Source organism: Zingiber officinale, chromosome 4A (genome assembly GCF_018446385.1).
Source record: "Zingiber officinale cultivar Zhangliang chromosome 4A, Zo_v1.1, whole genome shotgun sequence".
Lineage (NCBI taxonomy): Eukaryota > Viridiplantae > Streptophyta > Magnoliopsida > Zingiberales > Zingiberaceae > Zingiber > Zingiber officinale.
This window is the reverse complement of record NC_055992.1, coordinates 122,987,125-123,005,438: the sequence shown is the minus strand read 5'-3', so window position 1 is coordinate 123,005,438 and position 18,314 is coordinate 122,987,125. Positions and strand designations below refer to the sequence as shown.

The 18,314-nt window shown below is 42.3% G+C and overlaps 1 non-coding gene and 1 pseudogene across 1 annotated transcript; one reads left to right on the top strand and one right to left on the bottom strand.

Moving 5' to 3' along the window:
• Positions 1–10,194: 10,194 nt before the first annotated feature.
• Positions 10,195–11,021, top strand: LOC121972727 (annotated as a pseudogene).
• A 294-nt stretch (positions 11,022–11,315) lies between these two features.
• On the bottom strand, positions 11,316–11,387 carry TRNAD-GUC. The gene has a single exon. It is a non-coding gene; the product is annotated as a tRNA-Asp (tRNA).
• Positions 11,388–18,314: the final 6,927 nt, after the last annotated feature.

Below are 18,314 nucleotides of genomic sequence, written 5' to 3'. Positions count from 1 at the left end.
AGCAAGATCTCCAGCCTTTATTGGATGAAGGTAAGTCATCAAAAAATTTATAGCCCGGCTTGGCCTGTATGTTGAACACCCCCGGCTCAGCCCGCCTGAAGGAATAGAAATGGTGGAATAGTTGGGCGATCAAGGGAATTTGATAAATGCGGCACAAGATGATGATTCCGCAGACAGCTCGGAATACATTGGGGGCAAGCTGAGAGATACCAATACCGCAATATTGACTCAACTCGGAGAGAAAAGGATGTAAAGGAAAGCGAAGACCGCCTAAGATTTGATCCCTAAAGACAGTGATAAAGCCTTCGGGAGGAGAAGAAGGATGTTCATCTGGCGAAGGAAGACGAAACTCATATGCGGCGCCTAGCCCCAAGTTGGATTGAAGTGAAGATAGGTCATGATGGTCTAAATCAGAGATGTAGCATGAATACCAGAAGATTTCCTTACCATCTATGATTACGAGGAGTAAGCAAGTGAGGGGGTCGAAGACAAGAAGGGTCACAGATCGGGCGCAAGCAGGAAGGCGAGAAGTTGCACTGCCAGAAACGGCCATGAACGAAAGGAAGAGGATAGCGAAGCGTCAAAGTGAAGATGGCGGACTGCGTTTAGGGTTTATAAAGCCCATTCATTCCTAGGAAACATCGAGAGTCGAGCCAAGTATCTTTTTGGGTAATACGCCCCGGCGCCGTCTGGTAGGAAGTAAGCGCCGAAGGGTGCGAAAAAGGGTCAGAGGCTGGCGTCAGGAGGCGTGAGCAGTAAAGGCTTCGAACAGGTGTCATCGTGAGAAGAAGTGTATTAAGGATTGACATGGCAAAGCAATCATGAAGGGGCGTGGCCTAAAAAAGATGCACTTTTCATGAAAGGCCCGAGACTAAGCGGGAAGTTTCGCAAAGCCGCAGAATCCAGGCAATTCAAAAGGGCCGAGAATGAGACAGGGCAGGTCGGCAGGAGTAAGGGTCAGATCAGAGAAGTAGCGAGCAGACCTGTGGGGGTGTTGCCTGCTCGGATCATCCGAGTAAGTAGTTTTACGTAGGTATCGCCTGATTAGATCATCTAACCAAGCGCATCGCGAGAGCTGCGGGGTTATCGCAAACTACGAGGGCATTATGGCTCAAGGGTCAAGTAAGGTTTATGTGCTCCCTTCCTTACTCTTAATCCTATACCATACATAATGCGATTGCAGGGAGAAGAGTGGTGCGAAGGAGTAAGCCCCAGGGCTAGCAATAACGACCAGATCGACAAAAGCAATTAGGTCGGCATAGGCAAGATGGATGAAAGCGGAAAAGAGCAATTCATCTACGCCTTTACCATTTGGGGTCCAACTGGTCTCAGACCAGCGCCATCGCCACCGGTCTCGGACCGGAGTATCATTACTGGTCTCGGACCAGCGCCATCGCCACCGGTCTCGGACCGGAGTATCATTACTGGTCTCGGACATCATTACTGGTCTCGAACCAGCGCCATCGCCACCGGTCTCGGACCGGAGTATCATTACTGGTCTCGGACCAGCGCCATCGCCACCGATCTCGGACCGGAGTATCATTACTGGTCTCGGACCAGCGCCATCGCCACCGGTCTCGGACCGGAGTATTCCAGACTCTCGCCTCAGTGCGAGTTATAAGTGAGCTCTGTTCTCACGCCCAACGACCTTTCAGGTCGGCTCCCATGCGAGAATCATAAGTGAGCCCTGTGCTCACGCCCAACGACCTTTTAGGTCAGTTGCCCCAGACTCTCGCCGAAGTGTGAGTTATAAGTGAGCTCTGTCCTCACGCCCAACGACCTTTCAGGTCGGCTCCCATGCGAGAATCATAAGTGAGCCCTGTGCTCACGCCCAACGAACTTTTAGATCGGTTGCCCCAGACTCTTATCTCAGTGCGAGTTATAAGTGAGCTCTGTTCTCACGTCCAACGACCTTTCAGGTCGGCTCCCATGCGAGAATCATAAGTGAGCCCTGTGCTCACGCCCAATGATCTTTTAGGTCGGTTGCCCCAGACTCTCGCCTCAGTGCGAGTTATAAGTGAGCTCTGTTCTCACGCTCAACGACCTTTCAGGTCGGCTCCCATGCGAGAATCATAAGTGAGCCTTGTGCTCACGCCCAACGACCTTTTAGGTCGGTAGCCCGAGACTCTCGCCTCAGTGCGAGTTATAAGTGAGCTCTATTCTCACGCCCAACGACCTTTCAAGTCGGCTCCCATGCGAGAATCATAAGTGAGCCCTGTGCTCACGTCCAACGACCTTTTAGGTCGGTTGCCCCAGACTCTTGCCTCAGTGCGAGTTATAAGTGAGCTCTGTTCTCACGCCCAACGATCTTTCAGGTCGGCTCCCATGCGAGAATCATAAGTGAGCCCTGTGCTCACGCCCAACGACCTTTTAGGTCGGTTGCCCCAGACTCTCGCCTCAGTGCGAGTTATAAGTGAGCTTTGTTCTCACGCCCAACGACCTTTCAGGTCGGCTCCCATGCGAGAATCATAAGTGAGCCCTATGCCCACGCCCAACGACCTTTTAGGTCGGTAGCCCGAGACTCTCGCCTCAGTGCGAGTTATAAGTGAGCCTTGTTCTCACGCCCAACGACCTTTCAGGTCGGCTCCCATGCGAGAATTAAAAGTGAGCCCTGTGCCCACGCCCAACGACCTTTTAGGTCGGTAGCCCCAGACTCTCACCTCAGTGTGAGTTATAAGTGAGCTCTGTTCTCACGCCCAACGACCTTTCAGGTCAGCTCCCATGCGAGAATCATAAGTGAGCCCTGTGCTCACGCCCAATGACCTTTTAGGTCGGTTGCCCCAGACTCTCACCTCAGTGCGAGTTATAAGTGAGCTCTGCTCTCACGCCCAACGACCTTTCAGGTCGGCTCCTATGCGAGAACCAAAAGTGAGCTCTGTTCTCACGCCCAACGACCTTTCAGGTCGGCTCCCATGCGGGAATCAAAAATCAGCTCCCCTGCGAAAATCAAAAGTGAACCCGACGCCCACGCCTAACGACCTTTCAGACTGATATGCCTCACACTGAGCCGAGCGTCTTCAAATAATCAGGTCAACTACAGCTGATCTTATTTTAGTTCCTATATGCAAATTGCGAATATGCAGCAAATATGCAAGGTACTGAATACGGGAGTTCATCCGTCACACCCATAAAGCATCGATATTAACTGCGAAATCAGGTTTTGCCCATTCATTACAGTTTTAATTTTCAAGTATTATACTTGTTTATTATCCACAATTCATAAAAATGAGTCATGACGCAACTCTTGTCTCTTACATACGGGTCAGTTTCTAAGAATGCTTGCTAGATGAAAATTGATCAGGAAAGACTATGCAGGAAAAGGACAAATATACAAGTATAGCAGCACAGCTCGGTAAGTGAGTGATACAGCTGAGGCTACAAGAAGGAACGTCCCGTGGGTCAGGAGTCACTGAGACAACTAAAACCCGAACTAGCTTTAACTCGGGGAAAGAATTGGTTATGGAGCATGAGCACTGTCTTGTGAAGAAATGTCTGGGGACTCAGGAGCCTCTGGGGCGTTCAAAGCTCGAGCCAGCTCCGCGTGTAAGGATTCGATGACTTCTTGTTGCTGAGCGATCGTGTCTTGCTTGACGTTAAGGCACGTGCGAACGTCTCATGCTCTCGTTGCAGACGTTCTTGGAGGCTAAGTTGGTGTTGCAGGCTAGACTGGTATTCGTCCTTCATCGCCTTTTCCGCATGCACGCGAGATTTTGCAAGACGATACAGGGCGTTCATGTCCTGCAAGGCGGTCAGCAGACGGGCCTGATCCCGGGACATACGTTCCAGTTCACGTTCCTTCTCGGCAAGGCGTAAGGTGAGTTGATCTCGCCGCATTTGGGGGGATGGCTGATCAACCTCATCAGAAGAAGGGGAATGCATCAGGTTGAGGAGCAACTAATGGAATGCGAGATAACGAAAGTAAGAAAGTATGAGGAAAGAACGACATGACAAAGAAGCGGATGGAAGGTTCTTTAAAAAGGGGAGCTCGTCTTTAAGTCAAAGCAACTACTTGGGCACGGTACCCCAAGCGACGGGTAAAGTAATTAATGAGGCATAGTATCCCAAGTGACGGGACACAACGGTCAAAGGTTGGTACGTGAGGCAGGAAGCAGAGGGCGCAGAGGTATGGTAGAACACAGAGATATGCTGAGGTCACAAAGATATGCTGAGACCTTAGAGATGTGCTGAGGTCTAGTCAGTCAGACTGTCGTCCTCCTTCGACTAGACTTGTGGGGGAGGCTTGTGATACGGCTGGCAATGGAGGGGCCCAAAAGGAAAGGATGAGAAGGGTCAAGGTCATATAGCGGTCAAAAGTCAAGGTGAGGTGACAGTCAATAGTCAAGGTGACTTGGCAGTCAATAGTCAAGCTGACTGGGCAGTCAAAGTCAAGCATATGGGGTAGTCAGAGGCCAGACAGACTTGTCGATCAAGGGGGCAAAGCAGTAAAAAGACAAAGGGAGACGACAGGCGGAACACAGGGCACAGGTAGGGATCGGCAGAGCTGTTTAGAGACAGCTCGATCTACAGGCTCATGGTCGAGGGCCAGGAAATACAAAGCGCAGAGTACAGGTCGGGATCGGCAGAGCTGTTTAGAGACAGCTCGATCTACAGGCCTACGATTGAGGGCCAGGAAGTACAAAGCACATGTCGAGATCGGCAGAGCTGTTTAGAGACAACTTGATCTACAGGCCCACGGTCGAGGGCCAGGAAATACAAAGCGCAGGGTACAGGTCGGGATCGGTAGAACTGTTTAGAGACAGCTCGATCTACATGTTGGTTGCTACTCGGAAAACCTAGAGGTTCCACTGTACAAAAATTTTGTACAAAGGTCTGAACCTTTTCCTAGCTATCATGTGTTCTTTTAAATTAAATTTTGGATCGCCTGCGGAACTTAACACGTTTGATCCAAAACTTAATCTATTTGTTCTTTAAGGTTTAAACTTGGATCTCCTGCGGAACTTAACACGTTTGATCCAAATCACCTAAGTTATTAATTCCATTAAATATTAATTTCCATAATTGGTTCCCAGTACTGACGTGGCGAGGCACATGGCCTTCTTGGATATGGGAACAACCACCACCGACTAGACAAAACCTTTTATGGAAAGCTAATATTTAATTTCCTAAAATAACTTTAGGTCAACCAAAAGGAACAATCAAATCACAAGGAAAAGAAAAACAAAAGAACACTATATCGAAAACAAATTCGAAACTCTAGAATCGTATGCCTCTTGTATTTAGTATTATTTCCAAAAATAACTAGTATGATGCGGAAAGAAAAATTACTAGTTATACCTTTTAGAAAAACCTCTTGATCTTCTACCGTATTCCTCTTCTAACCTCGGACGTTGTGTGGGCAACGATCTTCCGAGATGAGAAACCACCAAAGCACCTTCTTCTCCTTTCTTCAAGTTTCGGCCAAGCACTATGCTTCCAAGAGATGAAGATCTTTTTCCATCAATCAAGCTCCAAGGGATGTAAGCTTTCTCTCCTTCTTCTCCAAGCTAAAATCCGGCCACCACTTGATCTTCAAGGAGGAAGAGAGGTCCGGCCACAAGATGGAGAGAAGAGAAAGGAAGGAGGCCGGCCACACCAAGGAAGAAAAGAGGGAGAAAATAATAGAGGTTGTTCACCCTTGAAGGCTCCTCTACCTCCTCTTTTATAATCCTTGGTCTTGGCAAATAAGGAAATTTTAATAAAAACTTCCTTAATTCTTTTGCCATGAAAAGGAAAATTTTATTTTAATTAAAATAATTTTTCTTCTCACTAAAACATGGCCGGACACTTATTTCCTCAAATCAAGGAGAGTTTTAATTAAACAAGAATTAAAACTTCCTAATTTGTTTCCGGAAATTTATAAAAATTTCTCCAATAATTTTATCCCTTCATGATTGGTTTATAAAAAGGAAATTTAATAAATTAAAATCTTTCTTTTAAACATGTGGATAAAAGAAAGTTATCTCTAAAAATTAAAATCTCTTTCAATCTACAAATAAGGAAAGATATCAAATCTTTTCTTAATCTTTTGTAGAAACTTATAAAAGAGAATATTTAATTTTTAAACTCTCTTTTAAATCATGAACATGTTTAAAAAGGAAAGTTTTCTTAAAATTTAAAATCCTCCTTTAATCAACAAATAAGGAAAGATTTCAAATTTTAAACTCTCTTTAATCATGTAGATGATTTACAAATAAGGAAAGTTTTTACCAAAATTAAAACCATCCTTTTAAACTACAAATAAGGAAAGAGATTAATCTCTTCTCTTAATCTTTTGTAGAAAGTTATAAAAGGAAATTTTAATTTTTAACTCTCTTTAAAAACATGATATCCACATAAGAAATAATTTTAATAAAATCCTTTTTAATATTCTAGTGGCGGCCACCTAAGCTTGGGACCTTGGCCGGCCACCAACTTCTCATCCACTTGGTCTTGGCGGCCCTAGCTTGGGTTCCAAGCTAGCTTGGCCGGCCCCATTGGATGGGTAAGAAGGTGAGTATCGGTGGGTATAAATCTCTATATACTAGAGGCTACGATAGGGACCGAGAGGAGGAATTGGTTTTGGTCTCCGATAAAATTAAGCATCCGTGTTCGCCCGAACACACAACAATTTTATCAATAATAATTCATTCCACTAGAGAACTATTATTGAACTACGCACCAATCCCAAATTACATTTGGGCTCCTTCTTATTATGAGTGTGTTAGTCTCCCTGTTTAAGATAACAAATGTCCACTAATTAAGTAAGTTACTGACAACTCACTTAATTAATATCTTAGTCCAAGAGTAGTACCACTCAACCTTATCATCATGTCGGACTAGGTCCACTTGCAGGGTTTAACATGACAATCCTTATGAGCTCCTCTTGAGGACATTATCAACCTAGTATCTCTAGGACACAGTTTCCTTCTATAATCAACAACACACACTATAAGTGATACCATTTCCCAACTTATCGGGCTTATTGATTCATCGAACTAAATCTCACCCATTGATAAATTAAAGAAATAAATATCAAATATATGTGCTTGTTATTATATTAGGATTAAGAGCACACACTTCCATAATAACCGAGGTCTTTGTTTCTTTATAAAATCAGTATAAAAGAAACGACCTCAAATGGTCCTACTCAATACACTCTAAGTGTACTAGTGTAATTATACAGTCAAGATAAACTGATACCTAATTACACTACGACCTTCTAATGGTTTGTTCCTTTCCATTTTGGTCGTGAGCTACTGTTTATAATTTATAAGGTACTGATAACATGATCCTCTGTGTGTGACACCACACACCATGTTATCTACAATATAAATTAATTGAACAACTACATTTATCACAAATGTAGACATTTGACCAATGTGATTCTTATTTCTAGATAAATGTTTATACCAAAAGCTAGGCTTTTAGTATACACTCTAACACTACAGGCCTATGATTGAGGGCCAGGAAGTACAAATCACAGGTCGGGATCGGCAGAGCTGTTTAGAGACAGCTCGATCTACAGGCCCACGGTCGAGGGCCAGGAAATACAAAGCGCAGGGTACAGGTCGAGATCGACAGAGATATTTAGAGACAGCTCGACTTACAGGCCTGCGATTCGAAGGCCAAGAAGTACAAATCACAGGTTGGGATCGGCAGAGCTGTTTAGAGACAGCTCGATCTACAGGCCCACGGTCGAGGGCCAGGAAATACAAAGCGCAGGGTACAGGTCGAGATCGACAGAGCTGTTCAGAGTCAGCCCAACTCGCAGGTGACGCTTAGAGGCCGGATCTGATCGGAGGATGCAAGGTAGACGCAGGCCAAATCACAGGGCGGGATCGGCAGAGCTGTTTAGAGACAGCTCGATCTACAGGCCCACGGTCGAGGGCCAGGAAATACAAAGCGCAGGGTACAGGTCGAGATCGACAGAGCTGTTCAGAGTCAGCCCAACTCGCAGGTGACGCTTAGAGGCCGGATCTGATCGGAGGATGCAAGGCAGACGCAGGCCACAATAGAGCGGATGAGCTAAGCTGTGCTGGAGTCGGAGAATCACAATTGTCCGTCAAGGGGTAATCATTACATACCAGCGATATGTGCGAAGGCGGAGGTTTCTAAACGAAAAGATGTCCTCATAACCAATAGCAGCCTGACAGATGCCCTTCATTACAAGACAAAACCCATGTGTAAAGGCGGAGGTTCCTAAACGAGAAGATGCTTTCACAACTAATAGCGGCACGACAGGTGTCCGGGACTACACGACAAAGCCCAGCGTCTAACGCTTTCTGACATGCTGGCAGGTTCTAGAAGCGGGGGCGATGCATAAAAGGAGGAGGATTCTTCGTACGCGGGTACGCTCTCTTGTCACTTTTTTTCCACAACTTTTCACTTTCAGTCATTTTTTTCCTTCTCTTTGCGTTTTCTGAGGAAAAAGTACCTGACTTGAGCGTCGGAGGGCCTGACCCGGAGACTTTTTCCCTGGGTTCTAGTCTCTAACGTGAGGGGGGATCGTCTGAGTGTGTGCAGGGACCTGCAGCATCGTCAGCCGCCCGTGGAAGCCGGATCACCCACGACTTTCCGTCAACAATCAGGCCATCGCGACCAGCCTTCGTCCGACTCAGATTTGACTATATTTGATATAGTTCATACTCAGTTTGATTAGAACTGCATGGTTGAATCAGAATCAATTAATAATCGATAGATTTGAATCTGATCAATTCGGTTCAAACTATGTGATTTCCAATTCTAAGAATTGGCTTAATTCAACTTACCACGATTAAAACATTACGATACAATATATTTAGGGTTAAAGAACTCTGTGTTTCGCACCTCCCTTTCCCTTGCTTCCTTCGTCACAGTAGACGACTTCATTGTTGGCATCCCTCCTTTGGCATCTTCTTCATTGGCGTGTTCTACAGAGGACACCGACCGCTAAAGACTACTGCTTCTTCGTTGAAAGACTTCAATCGTAGGAGGTCTCCATTCCTCATCCTTCAGCAATTGAGGTTGACCAACAGACATCTTTATTGCGAACTACTTCATCGAAGGTTGTTGCTTTAATTTTTTTTTTTTTTCATGTTTTCAACCTCATCCTCAACGGACAATTGAATGCCAAACAAAGGTAGCTTTTTTTTAACAGTTATGTTTGCTTCCACTAGCTCTACTATAAGCAAGCTAATATAATGTTTGGTTGAATGTGTTGGATTCATTTCCATGCCAAGCCAATTTTGTCCTTCCAATCGAAAAGGACATAAGCAATAGATTATTCAAATATCTCAGGTAAGAAGCTACGAGGGAAAAAGAAAACATAAGAAGCCTACTAGCCCATCTACTTTAGCTAGATAATTCTTATCGTTTGGAAACAGATATACATTTTAACATCGAACTGAGCTAAAATGAGAACAATATAGAAAGGAAAAGTCCATGCAGGTCTTATTCTACTCTTCAAATCCTAATATTTTGATGTACTTTGAGAAAGGGTATGCCCATTCCATTCCAAAAGAGAACAATAAATTAACAAACTCGAGAGCTCTAGTTAATATGCAAAAAAAAAAAAATGTTAATTGTAATGAATGTTGTTTTATGCAAGGATGAAACACCTTCAAGTATCAACTAACTACTTCATGTCAATGTGTAAGAATGATTGCTTCAGTTTTTTTATGTGCATGACTATTAAATAATTCATTGGATCAGTTATTTTAGAAATTTACTAGGTAGATATGACTTTAACACATTTATGAATAATAGTTTTGAATCTTACACTAAAATCTAATCTATGCACTTATCCATGGCTAACCAAAAACCCTAAACTCCACATATGTTGAGAAACAATAGGTTGGCCAAAAAAAGGACTCACTTTGAGAACTGCGAAACCTAGCAATCAATATGTCCAACAAAACCTAAGATTTGCCTTATTTCAGATTATTGCTTCAATTCGTTACATATGCGCAATAGATTCATGATGATAAGCCCAAAATAAAACAGTAAGGAAATCGTGGAAGTTGAACCGAACAATTTAGACATTGAACAGATAAACATGCACGATCGATAGGAGGAGAGATCACAGAATAAGCAGAAACCGTTGTTCTTCTACCATGAGATCGCGACGCCACCGTCGAGAAATCTCGAGCTGGCCGCTGCGGGGAATAAAGGAATCGACCGGAGAAAAAATGCAGGTAGAAATCGAAGACCGACGATTGGGTCGTGGATGAAGAAGCCATGGATAATGAGTTCGAAAATGGGAGAGGACCGAAGAGGTTCCCTTACCCGGAACTTGCCCGTGCCACCGGGGATTTCTCCGAGGAGGGCAAGCTCGGCGAAGGAGAGTTCCGGTTGGTCTACAAAGGCGTGTTGAAAGAGCCCAAGCTTGAAGTCGCCATCAAAAGGGTCTCCAAGGGCTCAAAACAGGGGAGGAAGGAGTATATGTAGTAGGTCAAGATCATCAGCCGGTTGCGCCACCGCAACTTGGTGCAGCTCATAGCTAGGTTGGTGCCCATGTGCCATGACCGCCAGGAACTCCTCCTCGTCTACGAGTTGGGTGACGCTGGGCTTGGCCTCGGCTCTGCTTTATCTCCACGAGGAGTGGGAGCAGTGCGTGGTGAACCGGGACGTCAAGCCGAGCAACGTCATGCTGGACTCGGCGTTCAATACCAAACTCGGTGACTTCGAGCTCGCGAGACTCCTCGACCACGATGGCGTGGCGCAGATGACGACGGTGTTGGCCGGCACGAGAGGGCACATGGCGCCGGAGTACATTTTCACCGGCGAGGCAAGTAAAAAATCGGACGTATTTAGCTTCGGCTACAGGGTGCCCGGTGGTCGAGGTTGTGTTTGGATTCTCAAATGAATTCTAGAAATGATACAAGCTTTAGCTTTACAGGAGGGAGATGAGTCTTGAGGCGGCGGATGCGAGGCTAAGGGTGAATTTGATCGGAGACAAATGGAATGCCTGATGGTTGTGGGGTGATCGGAGAGAAATGGAATGCTCGATGGTTGTGGGCTCTCATCCTGATCCAAAAGCACTGCCGTCCATGGAACAAGCTATCAGTGCTCTCAACTTTGAGGCTCCGTCGCCGGAACTTCCTCCGGCGATCTTCGAGTGCTCCAATGAATTCTAGGAATGATACCAACTTTTGACCACTTCTCCTCTGCATTTCCCTAAAGCAGAATTGGAAGATGGTAATCTAAGAATGCTACTTTTGTATTAATCTAATGTGTGATTCAATTGATTATACCCTAAAAATATTCTTTAAAAGAGAGTATAGAGTTCCTTATCAGACGCCAACAGAATTAACTGTGCCGCAAGAAAATAATCATAGAACGAATATTTTTTAAAAAAACGCCGTTGCCGGGGATCGAACCCGGGTCACCCGCGTGACAGGCGGGAATACTCACCACTATACTACAACGACTTTGTTTAAAAGCAGTGAAATTATTATTAATATCTTAAATTTTAAACTAAATTTGAACTTTGCCCATTCTGTAGGTAGAAATCGAAGAATCCGAAGAGAATCGGAGAAATTGGAAGAAAGGAATGCGATAGAGAGATTGCGTTGTGAGGAAGACCGATTTGTAGATGGCAGATAAACCAGATCGAACCCGGTCGTACTAGGACCCAGAGAGAGCGGGTCGAACCAGGTCAAAGAACAACCTGTATGGTTGGTATTCAAAAACCCGAATACATATACCATAATTCCCATTTCTATTGAATCCTATTCAACTCATCAACCTATATATATTTTTATTAATCTAGTTGTTCAACATAAATAGAGAAATTCTGTTTGAATGATGTCACTTAACTGGTCACTTAATGTCACTTAATGGAAGCATGTGACGAGGAGCATTATCATCTGAATTACTTGTTGATGATGACGAGGAAGTAGACTGACATGGTGATTTTGATCATGGACTTGTATTATCTTTGACTGGTGAAACTTCAGAGATTGGATCAACAGCTTGAGGTGATTTTGATAGTATATGAGAGTTATTAGAGTTCCAGAGCAGGATCTAGGATGCCATCACTTCTTACAATAGTAGGTGGCACCAAGGTGTCACATATATCTGGAGGAGAGATCGAAGAAGTTACTGAAAAAGGGAATAGAGATTCATCAAAAGTAACATGTCATAAAATATAAATTCATTCTATTAGTATATGTAAGCAATGATAACCATTGTGCAAATTGTTGGTCTCGGGTGGCCAGCTAGAGGGGGGTGAATAGCTCCTGCACAAATAAAATAAAATGCCCTTCTCGACTTATAACTTAAACAAACACTTGCATAAATAATTAAATAAATAGAAAGACCATGCTTACAGGATTTACTTGATTACAACCGGGGAGGTTGTTAATCCAAAGAAGTTGAAGCGCAAAAAATCTCCTTCAGGGGAAAAAGCCTCTTACAGCAATGACGTACAGAACATGAGAAGCTAAACTAAACAAGAGAAACGCACAAGTGTTGAATATAAAATTACCTGTTATTGTTAAGCTTCTAGACCAAGGCTGTATTTATAGCCTTGGTCGAGGTGCCTGGGAGGGTTCCAAGCATCTGGAGTGGGATAAAAACTTATCCCCGACGTAAGGGTCAAAATAGGGTGTTGAGCGCTTGGAATGTTCCAGGCGCCCCCAGTCCGGGCGCCTTGGACTGGTCGGGGCACCCCGGAATGGTTGGGGCACCCCGGGTGGGAAAAGTGAACAGCGTTGACTTTTTCCACCCGAGTCTTTTGCTCCGGTTCCGTTCACCTCGGTCGGAGTCTTCCGCTTCGGTTCCGCTTGCTTGGGTAATTTAGGCCATCCGGAATAGGGCTCACCCGAACCGAACTTCCTACCTTCTCGAGCAAGCTTCCGCTCCGGCTTCTCGTCCCTCGGAATCATTGCGTGCTTCCTTCTTGTCCACCAACGTACTCATCCGCAGCTCTTCGTCCCTCGGACGCACCGAGCCTGTCAGCTCTCTCCTGTGCTGACCTTCTCGCTAGCTGCGTCTCTTGCTCCTTGAGCAATCTTCCACTTCGGCTTCTCGTCCCTCGAAAACACTGCACGCTCCCTTCTCGTCCGCCGGTGTACTCTTCCGCAGCGTCTCATCCCTCAGACACACCAAGCCCGTCGACTCTCTCCCGTGTCGTCCTTCTCGCTAGCTTTGTCTTCCACTCGACTTCCTGTGCTCCTAAGTTCCTGCACACTTAGACACACGGTCAAACACCACAGGATCTAACTTAACTTGTTTGATCACATCAAAACAACCTTGGAATTCCAACAATCTTCCCTTTTTTGATGTGAGCAACCCAAATTAAGTTAGAGTAAACCAACATAATCTAAAAACAAATGATATTGCAATAAAGTGCGAAAGATAAAAATTTTATAAAATTTTGACGCTATCTCCCCCAAGACTTAATTTTTTCCCTCTCCCCCTTTAATTACATAAAAATGGGGTACCAAGAAAAATCTAAAGGTAATAATGTTGAACACAAAATTTTGAAAAATTTATCAATTTTGAAAACTTTGAAAAATTTATTAATTTTGAAAACTTTAAAAAGTTTGAAAATTATTTTGATATAAAAAATTTACAATAATTTTATATACCAAAAAATCAAGCAAAAAAAATTTCTTAAGTTTAAACAATAATTTTAAGTTAGACAATTTTGCAAAAAGACTTAGAGATTTCAAAAAAAAAAAATTGAATAACTTTTTTAAAGAAGAAAAAAAATTTGAGAAATTTTTCTAAGTTTTCTTTAAAAAAAATATTGTTGACAATTTTCAAAAAAAAATGGGTAACCATTTTAAAGTATTATTTAATTTCAATTTAATTCTTTATCGGTTAGTCAATTAAATTTTTTATTTCAATACTTGGCTTCTAGGCAGTGGCGAGGCACTGAGCCTTCTTGGTTATTGGAGCAACAACCACTTTCTAGATAAAGTCTCATAAAGAAATTAAGCGTTTAATTTTCACGCTGAAAGCGCTAAGTCTAAATTAAAATTTAAGTTAGACACGACTTTGGAACCCAATATAGGTTCCAGCCAATTGGATTAATTAAGAACTTTTTAGGAACATATTTCTTTGAAAATTTCCTAATCTGTCCTTTATGTTGGTGCGGGAAGCATCTAACGATCGAACCTGAGTTTTGATAATGGCAAAAGATTCAAAGTTAAGGTGTGTTGTGATCTAACATGTTGAATGAGTATTTCAGGAAAAGTCCTAACTGCGGTTAGGCAGGTGAAAAACCCTAGGGGGTGGTAACCCTAGGTCCTAGGGGGTGGTAACCCTAGGTGGAGAAAAGTCCTAGCTGCGGTTAGGCAAAGGGAAAAACCCTAGGGGGTGGTAACCCTAGGTCATAGGGGGTGGTAACCCTATGCGGAAAGTCTTGGCAGGTCGATGGCTTCAGGCAAAAGTCCTAGGGGGTGGTAACCTTAGGTGGAAAGTCCTGGTGTCGCGAACCAGGTGAAAGACTGGACTAGCCGGGAAGCGGATGTCCAGCAGAAAGTCCGGAAGCGTCGAGTGCAAGTCGATCTGGAGGATCGTACTGGCAACAGGTAAATCTCCTGAGTGGAGTAGGTGAGGACGCGTTCCCCGTAGAGGGAACAGTAGGCGTCGGGTCGACCTAGAGTTTCCGGTTGGAAACCTAAAGTCAGACTCGGATAGTCCGGAGACTGTTAATACTTCATTTATAATATCTATTGTATTATGTGCTAACTTTGTGCTGCAGGGTAGTGTTTGGGACTAACGTATCTTGCAGGTGCAAAGGAGCAACTTAAAGCCTCGGATGAACAGTGTCCAAGGCGCCTCCATGGATCTTGGAGGCGCCTCGGATGCAAGGCTGGAGCTGGCTGCGAGAAGCTGCTCAAGGCGCCTTGATGAACAGTGGAAGGCGCCTTGAACAGCTGAAGGCGCCCTGTGAACAGTGGAAGGCGCCTTGAGTCTGTGATAAGATTCGACCAGTTCGCTCCTCATCTCCCCGGCTGACTCGGCTGTTCAAGGCGCCTTGGTGAACAGTAGAAGGTGCCTTGAACACCCTTTATAAAGGGTTTCGACTAGCAGCTCAACAACAACAACTTCCAAGTAATCTTTCTGCTACAAGCTGCTCACGAGACGATCCCGAAGTGCTGCTACGAGACACCGACGACCCGGAGCTCCGGAATCTTCAGATTACGATATTGTCGTCGGTATAACTGTACTTTTTCATTATACTTAACTGTAATACTTGTACTCTTGTCGAACTTATAGTTGTTGCCCACGGAAAGCGATCAAGGATCGCGGGCCTTCGAGTAGGAGTCGTCACAGGCTCCGAACGAAGTAAATTCTCTTGTCTTTTTGTGTGGTTGTTTACTTTCCGCTGTGTTACTTCTCCGATAGATTTTACGATTCCGATAATTGAACGATTTTAGCCACGAGCGCTATTCTCCCCCCCCCTCTAGCGCGTCTCGATCCAACAATTGGTATCAGAGCCTGGTTCAGCTTCCGATGCTGGTTCGGTTCTCCGTCGTGGTCTCGGTTCCCGGGTTCGGCTTGTACCTGCAACCAACGCAATACCTTTCTCGGTAGGCTGTGCATTAGTCTGCTCATGAAGTTCAAATTCACTAAAAAGTTCATCTAGTTTTAAAGAAGATAAATCCTTGGAAACTTTGTAGGCATCTACCATTGATGCCCACAATGTATTCCTTGGAAACGAGTTTAGGGCATATCTTATTACGTCCCGATTTTCTATCTTCTGGCCAATTCCGTGAAGAGAGTTAAGGATGTTTTGTATTCTCGCGTGAAGAGAACTCGCCGTTTCGCCTTCCTGCATTTTTAGATTATATAATTTATTAAGTAAAAGATCTCTTTTACTTACCTTGGTGTCGTCAGTGCCTTCGTGGAGTTCGATTAGCTTTTCCCAGAGCTCCTTTGCAGAGGAGAACGGGCCAACTCTGTTGAGTTCTTCCTTGGTAAGACCACACTGGAGGGTGCAGGTAGCTTTGGCGTCGGCTTCCACCTTTTTTATTAAAGAAGCGTCCCACTTCTCGCAGGGTGTAGTTTTGCCGTCGTCATCGATTGGCAGTTTCAGTCCCGTCTTTATGATCATCCACGTTTCGAATTGTATCTTTAGATACGTTTCCATTCTTCCCTTCCAGTAGCCAAAATCCTCTCCGGAGAATAGCGGGGGACGTACAGTGCTGAAACCCTCTTGTTGGGCCATTATGTAACAAAAGAAAACAACAGAATATGTTCCAAGACTAAGTCTTGGATTAGTAGTGCTGGAATAAAGAATAATAAAAATACGAACTCGAGTGGTGTTGCACCTACTTCGAGCAAAAGTCGATTCGAAGGAAAAAAATTAGAATATAGCTATAAGGCTAAATTCTAATTCAACTCCGAAAACGGAAAAAATTGCGAAAAATTTGTTTTGAAAGGTGGTTGCACCAATTCAAAACGACCCCGCTTATTTAAAAAAATATATTTCAAAAAACTTTTGAAAATCAATTTCAAAATTATTTAAAAATCATTTCAAAAATCTTTTGAAAATCAATTTCAAAATTATTTAAAAATCATTTCAAAAATCTTTTAAAACTTAATTTCAAAATCATTTTAAAATCATTTTCAAAAATCTTTCAAAATCATTTTAAAATTTTAAAAATCTTTTCAAAATTCTTTTAAAATCTTTTCAAAATCATTTTAAAATCTTTTAAAATATTTGAAAAATCATTTCAAAATCATTTTAAAATTATTCAAAATCTTTTAAAAATTTATTTCAAAAATCATTTCAAAATCATTTTAAACTTAATTTCAAAAATCTTTGAAAAATCATTTCTAAATCATTTTAAAATTATTTCAAAATCTTTGAAAAATCATTCCAAAATCATTTAAACTTTTTTAAAATATTAATCAATTAATTTCAGAATATTATTCAATTAATTTCAAAATATTAAAAGGGTTTAAAAATCTTTTCTTCTCAAATCATATTATGACTGCAAATGTTAACTCCAATTAATTTTCACTATAGTCTTCAAGTTTAATATTTACTAATTTGAAATTCAAACTTATATTTTCAATAATCTTAATTGACAAAGTTTATTTTATCTGACACTTACTCATACGCCAAACATGCCTGAAAACCTAGAATGGGTGAGATGAAAAATTCAACAAAATATAAAATACCCATTATATTTTTGGACTCTAGGACTCTAGGACTCATTATAGGGATTCATGTTTGCATTAGTTAAGGGGGAGTGAACGGAGTCAAACTAATTATCAAGTTTCTATTGAAGAGCTTTTCAAATTTAACTAAATATCTTTTGAAAAAACTTTTCAAATAGAAATATTTAGATTTAGCATGCTTGTAATTTAGGGCTCTGATACCTAATCAAATCAAATTTAAAATTTAATTAACTTGACTCATACTTGGACTTAACGACAAACTGAATTTAACTTAACTAAACATTTAGCTATTCCCTCTTTGCTAACAAAAGACTTTAAACTAAATATCTTTCAAACTTGAGAATGTTTTTAAGCTAAAATACTTAAAACTTTAGCTACATTTTCTAACTTTTACATCTTTTCAAAATCACCCTTGAAGACTCCTTCAAAAGTCAAGTTTGCAAAAGGCTTAGCTAAGTGATTTCTATAACAATGAAAATTAAAAGCAAAGTCAATGTTTCAAAAGAAAAATTCTTATTTTTTAATTTTTATTTCACTTAGCAAAAAGTTAAACAATGAAAATTAATTATAACAAAGCTAAGTGTTATAAAAGCTATTTCAAATTTTTCTAAGTATTACTAGTGTTTAAAAATTTCAGATTTTTTTAAAAAGGTGATAAATTTTCAAATCTTGTCTACTCTTATCCCTCTTTAAAAAGTTAAGCATCAAACTAACTTGCTCTTCTGAAAAATTCAAACTTCTTTCACACTGGTATATTTTGATATATGGCAAAGGGGGAGAGTAGGAAAATTCAAAAGTAGGAAAATTCAAAAAACAAAAAGGAGGGCTTTTATTAAGGGGGAGTTTAGTATTACAAAGTTAAAAGTTTCCAGCTTAACTATGCTTGCATTTAAAGTTTACTTACTTAAGCTTGGTTAAAACTTAATGCATCTATTTGTTATCGCATGTTTTTTTCTTAACTTTGAATTTCTTGTTGCCATAATCAAAAAGGGGGAGATTGTTGGTGCGGGAAGCATCTAACGATCGAACCTGAGTTTTGATAATGGCAAAGGATTCAAAGTTAAGGTGTGTTGTGATCTAACATGTTGAATGAGTATTTTAGGAAAAGTCCTAACTTAGCTGCGGTTAGGCGGTGAAAAACCCTAGGGGTGGTAACCCTAAGTCCTAGGGGTGGTAACCCTAGGTGGAGAAAAGTCCTAGTTGCGGTTAGGCAA